Genomic DNA, 8381 nt, shown 5'->3' on the forward strand with positions numbered 1-8381 from the left:
AATGATTATGTAAGGAGTGACCTGCAAGTGACATTGACTACAGAGGAGAGAATGAGAGCTTTGAGACTGAAGTGGTTCGGTCATGTGAAGCGAATGCACCCGACTCGAACATCACGCCAGTATTTGGAGATGGAGGTACCAGGAAGAAGACCAATTGGGCAGCCTAGAAAGAGATGGACAGACCAAGTTATACCACGGCAGAAACCAATGGAGGCATATCGTTCACAAAGTTCTTACCCAGATCGCTGGAAGGAAATCCTAATGATGATGATGATATGCGCCTGGGAGACGATCTAGAGGGTAAAGTATTTTGCGATCTACTTCATTGAAAGAATTTCGAACAACGCGATTTAATATTTCACCATTCCCTATTATCTTCTACTTTGGAGATCAACTATGTGACTGGATGATATTGATTTATTGACTGGCGTTATATTGGACAACAATTTCTTAGGAGTTTTTGACATTTTGGTAGATAGATTTTTGCTTGCAAATTTATGAAATGCCTCCAGTATAACTGCTAATGCTCGTTTTGATTATGTGCAGGTGTTAGCTATCAACGAGGCTTCAGCTTTGAGTTTCCTAATACCGCACTCGAACCTTGGTTGGTCATTATACAAAAACTTATTGCAAACTTCAGGGCTGGCAGGCACTCGAAGATAAGTACATTCCTCAAGTTATTTTATCCATTTTGGTTGGAGAACACCGTAGTTGTTTTCGTAAATTACACTGTAGGAATACTGCAACCAGGCACAAGTTTTTTTGAAATGATTTTATTGTACCATTACTAGGTTCGGCCAAGACCTATCATCAGATGGGCTCAGGCCAGAAACTAGTAACGGCACAATAAAATCATTTCAAAAAACTTGTGGCTAGTTGCATTTTCTTGTAGTGTAAAATTACATTCTTCAGGTGCACAGGAACTCGACTAAGTGAGAAGTTTATGAATGATTTTTTGGCCGCAGCGTACCTCTAACCAAGAAAGAGTAAATGTAAGGTTGAAGTAGTAACAACCAACAGAAAGAGATACAAACAACTGCTGCAGCTATTATTCTCCCTGTGCAATAAAATAAATAACGCAGTTATACTGTAATAATTTGCAACAGACACATGTACATGTTTCTCAATGAGCACTCTTAATGAACGCAAATGCTAACAGATACCCCTCCTGTTGCCGATTTCTTGAACACGACAAATTTTATTTCTGAATTTTCGAAAGCGCGGTTTAGCAGCACGCTGTCTCGAACGTCGGGACGTACCCAGTGCATCCGATCGGTGCTGCCACCCTTCGGTCGCCTACCGAACTAGAAGAAGCGAGGTCACGTGATCTTACGCATTCCACAGCTAGCCATGCCTTGCCAAGGCGTGGGCGTGAAGATGCGTGAATACTGTCACTGCGTCGATATTGGCGGGAGAGAGCACAAGTGATTTCTTCTTGAGATCTTCATTTTCCTGGTAGTATCATTATCTACAATACTAACAGCTGTATAAACAAGATGCATGAGTCGTAGAATGTAGAAGGCGATACAGTTCTAACCTCAGAGGCACCACATAAGTAAACAATTTTCTACTTCATTTTTCATATGTGCAGTATTACATTAAGAGTTACTGCAGTGATCTTTACAGTAACTATTTGGTCCTTCATTTTTATTTTTTATTTTTTTTTTAACGAAATTAAAAACATCTTTCTTTGTTCGCGACCTTCTTGAAACAGATTTACCATTTCTACTCCCAATAATGATCTCATCATTTTAAAGCAATCCCTCAGTGTTTTAGCGGTTTATAGGCATTTGTATAGTGTAGTATAGCTTTGTTTTGTATTAATTCGTTTAAATGTCAGCGTCGAAATTATTTGTCATCTGTCGCAACATTTTATACAATCAGCTGATTTACAACGGGAAATCAGGGACGCCAACATTGAAAATGACTGCTGTACGTTGTCAATGTTTTGCTGTTCGGCAGTCTTTCCTTTTGTGGTTATCCCGTAAGATTTTAAGTAAACTCTTAATCGCTACGACCTGGGCATATATTGTTCAATGGTTTCTGTATATGATACAGACACGGTATGCCACGGTGAATATTTTACGTCGAATGTTGCATCAAAATCTGTAGTACATCTTCCACAGAGATACATTACCAATTAGTTGCAAAATAACTTCTTTATAATCAATAAAATGTAATAAGTTTCGTAACATTACTTCAAATTCACACAGTTATGATGTTCCACAATCCTGTCCAAACTATTGCTTATCTGCTCCCCGCACTGATTTATTATCAAGCGTGAGCATTGTTCCTTCGTAGTTGCTAATAGATCAAGAAAGGTATAATGACTCTTATTAGCAAGTTCTTGTAAATATTTCGAAAGCTTTGGAAAGAAATGAAAATTTTGATTTCGAACTCAAAAGAAATATCAAAAATAAGAAAAGTAACTTGAGAAAATATCCATGTATGTCTGTAAAAGACAAGGAAATACGATAGCGACGACGTCATGGGCCCCCATAGTAACTTCAGCTTACTGTAACATTATGCTGCAAGGCATTCAAAACGTCTGGAACTTCCGATGATATCAGTTAGTGTCATCAGACTTTTCTGGAAGCAAATTTCTCATATTTCTCCCCTTTCGTACAGTTTAACGTTTAAAATCATCTTCCGAATTAGGGACTGTAATACAGTACGTGTAAGAAGTGTAGCACGAGAAAGGCGTAACACACAGTACAGCTTTGTCCTAAAGGTTAAGTAAAGGATACAAGACCAGTGACTGACGTACAAGGAAGATATGGAACATCCTCGAAGGCACTTATCAACTCTTGAAGATTTACGGAATGAAATACCGGAATGTCTGCCAGAAGAGTCAAGTTCGAATGTCCAACTCTGGACCTCCCACAGACACGTTTCGTGTCGAAAAATCATAGGTTAATTCCGTCGACGACGGGTACGTTAGGGAGAATAGCACGAACTCCGATCGAAAAATGAGAAAGGAAGAGACCAGTGTTCTTTATACTACCAGTTTTCATCTAAGGATTTCTGGATGCCTTTCATAATCCTATCTGCTTACGCCACAATAAACTGCGAACTACAGCGGTCGAAATCATCGGAGTATGGCAAGACTTGTTGAGCCTAGGGGGTACATACGAGTAGCGTCAGATAATACCGCAGTTTTTTCTTGGAAACGTCAGTTTGTGTGATTGAGAATAAATGAAACATTTAAAGTAGTTCTCGCTGCCAGTGTAAGCCCAATGTTTGGACCCCGCCGGGACAAAGTATCTGAAGTGGATTGATCGAATGGTGCGTACTTCCAAAGTGCGCCATCGATTGCATCAGCAACAAAATCCAAATCCTTACTTGATACACGATCGTCAATTGGGACATTCGTCACATATTTGTGTGCTGGTTGCAATTTTCCCACTTATAATTAAAGCGTATCTACTCACAGAGGTCCAGTTGGGCTGAATTACCGAATGCCAGCGAAACTTGGTAGATATTCTAATGCGTATTGCAGAACGATTTACGGTGGGCAAAAATTGGTTCCAATTTTGGCCACAAGGTGCTAAGCTGGCGCTGTACAGCATCTTGTTCACCTCTCCGGTGTTCACACTGGACGTATTGTGTACGCGACTGTTAATAATAACATCAACATTATACAGGGTGATTCAAAAAGAATACCACAACTTTAAAAATGTGTATTTAATGAAAGAAACATAATATAACCTTCTGTTATACATCATTACAAAGAGTATTTAAAAAGGTTTTTTTCACTCAAAAACAAGTTCAGAGATGTTCAATATGGCCCCCTCCAGACACTCGAGCAATATCAACCCGATACTCCAACTCGTTCCACACTCTCTGTAGCATATCAGGCGTAACAGTTTGGATAGCTGCTGTTATTTCTCGTTTCAAATCATCAATGGTTGCTGGGAGAGGTGGCCGAAACACCATATCCTTAACATACCCCCATAAGAAAAAATCGCAGGGGGTAAGATCAGGGCTTCTTGGAGGCCAGTGATGAAGTGCTCTGTCACGGGCTGCCTGGCGGCCGATCCATCGCCTCGGGTAGTTGACGTTCAGGTAGTTACGGACAGATAAGTGCCAATGTGGTGGCGCTCCATCCTGCTGAAATATGAATTGTTGTGCTTCTTGTTCGAGCTGAGGGCTGCGAACAAATGCTTGCTGGATGCGTGCTACATTTTCATCACTCGTTCTCGGCCGTCCAGAACTTTTCCCTTTGCACAAACACCCATTCTCTGTAAACTGTTTATACCAACGTTTAATACACCACCTATCAGGAGGTTTAACACCATACTTCGTTCGAAATGCACGCTGAACAACTGTCGTCGATTCACTTCTGCCGTACTCAATAACACAAAAAGCTTTCTGTTGAGCGGTCGCCATCTTAGCATCAACTGACGCTGACGCCTAGTCAACAGCGCCTCAAGCGAACAAATGTACAACTAAATGAAACTTTATAGCTCCCTTAATTCGCCGACAGATAGTGCTTAGCTCTGCCTTTTGTCGTTGCAGAGTTTTAAATTCCTAAAGTTGTGGTATTCTTTTTGAATCACCCTGTACTTTTCTTGCTTATCTGACATTTTATGCCCACATCCCGCCCCTGATTCATTGCATATGGAAACATTTCTGTACGTCCTTCTTGCATTGAGAGCGCCAGATCTGCATCTGATGGTCAAAATTGGAACGAATTTTTACCAGTGTAAATCGGTTCCGCGTTAACGCATTAGACTATCTACCAAGTTTCGCTACCGTGCAATAACTACAGCCCACGCTGGGTCTCTGTGAGTAGTTGCACTTTAATTATAACCACGTGGTATAAAGAGGCATTTAAATGAATTCGAATTTTATTTATTTCCTGCTGTATATATCCACAAATGAACTAAATTACGACTATTTATATTGCGTCAAGTAACGGTAACGTATCGAAATCGACTGTAACAAATATTCTCCCGCTACCGCCGCTTGTAACAAACTCCCTTGCGAAAAGTTCTGAAAGCAGTTTCAGATAACTGCCTTGAACAATTAGCTCGAGACCTCACACGCAATGTAAATATTACTGATTTCTTGGCAACAGGTTGAAATGAACTTCTAGGTTCCTCGCAGCAATGCGATATCGTTTAACGTAGTCAGTTCTTAGCTGTCCACGAAATTAAAAACGAAATAAATCAACACATTTGTTTGAAAGAGTGTTTTCATGTGTCTAGAACAAAAATAAACCACTAGCATCATAACAGCGAAACACATTATTTCATGTTAGTGTAGTACGTAATGATTTAGTAGACAATATTAAAAGCAGCAGCAAGACTCCATCTTCAGACCGCAAGTGGCCCATCGGAACCATCCGACCGCCGTGTCATCCTAATCTGCATCTACATCTACATGATTACTCTGCAATTCACATTTAAGTGCTTGGCAGAGGGTTCATCGAACCACAATCATACTATCTCCCTACCATTCCACTCCCGAACAGCGCGCGGGAAAAAACGAACACCTAAACCTTTCTGTTCGAGCTCTGATTTCTCTTATTTTATTTTGATAATCATTCCTACCTATGTAGGTTGGGCTCAACAAAATATTTTCTCATTCGGAAGAGAAAGTTGGTGACTGAAATTTCGTAAATAGATCTCGCCGCGACGAAAAACGTCTTTGCTTTAATGACTTCCATCCCAACTCGCGTATCATATCTGCCACACTCTCACCCCTATTATGTGATAATACAAAACGAGCTGCCCTTTTTTGCACCCTTTCGATGCCCTCCATCAATCCCACCTGGTAAGGATCCCACACCACGCAGCAGTATTCTACCAGAGGACGAACGAGTATAGTGTAAGCTGTCTCTTTAGTGGACTTGTTGCATCTTCTAAGTGTCCTGTCAATGAAACGCAACCTTTGGCTCGCCTTCCCCACAATATTATCTATGTGGTCTTTCCAACTGAAGTTGTTCGTAATTTTTACACCCAGGTACTTAGTTGAATTGACAGCCTTGAGAATTGTACTATTTATCGAGTAATCGAATTCCAATGGATTTCTTTCGGAACTCATGTGTATCACCTCACACTTTTCGTTATTTAGCGTCAACTGCCACCTGCCACATCATACAGCAATCTTTTCTAAATCGCTTTGCAACTGATACTGGTCTTCGGATGAGCTTACTAGACGGTAAATTACAGCATCATCTGCGAACAACCTAAGAGAACTGCTCAGATTGTCACCCAGGTCATTTATATAGATCAGGAACAGCAGAGGTCCCAGGACGCTTTCCTGGGGAACACCTGATATCACTTCAGTTTTACTCGATGATTTGCCGTCTATTACTACGAACTGCGACGTTCCTGACAGAAAATCAGGAATCCAGTCGCACAACTGAGACGATACCCCATAGGCCCGCAGGTGCGGATGTGGATAGGAGGGGCGTGTGGTGAGCACACCGCTCTCCGGGTCGTTATGATGGTTTTCTTTGACTGGGACCGCTACTATTCGGTCGAGTAGCTCCTCGATTGGCATCACGAGGCTGAGTGCACCCCGAAAAATGGCAACAGCGCATGGTGGCCGGATGGTCACCCATCCAAGTGCCGGCCACGCCCGACAGCGCTTAACTTCGGTGATCTGACGGGAACCGGTGTATCCACTGCGGCAAGGCCGTTGCCAATATTAAAAGCAACCTCAGATATTTCGCAGATGATCCAGGTATCTATAATTAAATCCTGTCTGAAGAAAGACAAGTAAATATTCAGTAAGTTCGTAATATAATTTGAAGGCGGTGCAAAGATTGTGAAATTGCTGTAAATGTTCAGACATGTGAAAATTTGGACTTCACAAAACGGAAAAGTGTAGTATCCAGTCGCAGCTCATATAAATATGTGGGTGTAACAATTTGTAAAGATAGAAAATGGAACGATCACTTGGGCTCAGTTGTAGGCAAAGCAGGTGTCAGACTACGGTTCATTGGTAGAATATTATGGAAATGCAATCAGTCGATAAAGTAGGTTGCTCACAAAAACTCGTGCGATCTGTCCTACAATACTGCTCAATTGATCCTTACCAAATAGGACTAACAGAGGATGTAGAACGTATACAGAGAACGGTAGTATGAATGGTCAAAGGTTTGTTTCACCCATTGGAGAGTGTTCGGAGACACTGATAGAATTGAAATGGCAGGCGCAAGCTAACCCTGAAAACCTGCTTACTAAGTCTCAAGAAACAATTTCTAGTTCAAAAAATGGCTCTGAGCACTATGGGACTTAACATCTATGGTCATCAGTCCCCTAGAACTTAGAACTACTTAAACCTAACTAACCTAAGGACATAACACACATCCATGCCCGAGGAAGGATTCGAACCTGCGACCGTAGCGGTCGCGCGGTTCCAGACTGTAGCGGCTAGAACCGCTCGGCCACTCCGGCCGGCGTAGATGTGGAAACCCATTAAAAACATTCAGCTTGAATTCGACAGCCACCGATGTTATACGTTCCAAGTTTGAACTTCTGAACTAAACTGCAGTAGTGTGTAGACTGATATGGACTGTCTTGACAGATTGCATAGCATCGGGAGCCAGAACCACACATTTAATCGCCCGTCGTAGCTCTGGTCTCTAAAGCCGTCCTCACACGGAACGAGGCAGCTGACGTTGACGCGAACAGGACATCTGACATCAATAGAGAAGTGGCTTCAGCACACGGGACGAGATGGTTAACGTGATTTTCTCTCTCATTGCTCTCCAGCGGCCGTTGTCGGTTTTATTTGGCTAGCAAACTACACAGTTTCTTTACGAAAATGGATGTGCGTAAAACAGCTGCGTGAACTCTGCTGGCGCTTGTCGAAGACGAGCGAAGAAAACCGCGAAGCAGTTTCTGGACTCGTCGATGGCTTGAATAGTGAACTGCCGGTAGAGGAACACTACATAATGTTGTACAACGACCAGACATACATACTAGTAGAAATTTTCATCCCATTTTCCGTTTTAAATTGAATATCGTGAAGGTATAGCGTCTAACGTCAGTTTGTGCTCGCCTAATATCCATATTGTCGATGTTGCATTGACTACCGACATTCTGAAATAGCATACTTGGTTACATAAATTCAAGATCAAATTTCATTTCGTAATTTCATTCGAATGGAATTGAAAATGATATTTATTGGCAATATATAAACAGGAGCGAGTTCACAAAGAAAGTTTGATAATAGCTAAAACTTCCAGTATGTAATTTGCGTTTACTTTCAGACCTAACTGGCAGTCAAATGGTTCAAATGGCTCTGAGCACTATGTGACTTAATTTCTGAGATCATCAGTCCCCTAGAACATAGAACTACTTAAACATAACTAACCTAAGTACAGCACACACACATTCATGCCCGAGGCAGGATTCGAACCTGCA

The 8381-nt window shown here is 41.6% G+C and overlaps 1 pseudogene; it reads right to left on the bottom strand.

Annotated features, from left to right (window-relative positions):
* Window positions 1-6536: 6536 nt before the first annotated feature.
* LOC126459536 (5S ribosomal RNA) lies at window positions 6537-6653 on the bottom strand (annotated as a pseudogene).
* Window positions 6654-8381: the final 1728 nt, after the last annotated feature.

This window comes from Schistocerca serialis, chromosome 2, assembly GCF_023864345.2.
Source record: "Schistocerca serialis cubense isolate TAMUIC-IGC-003099 chromosome 2, iqSchSeri2.2, whole genome shotgun sequence".
NCBI classification, from domain to species: Eukaryota; Metazoa; Arthropoda; class Insecta; order Orthoptera; family Acrididae; genus Schistocerca; species Schistocerca serialis.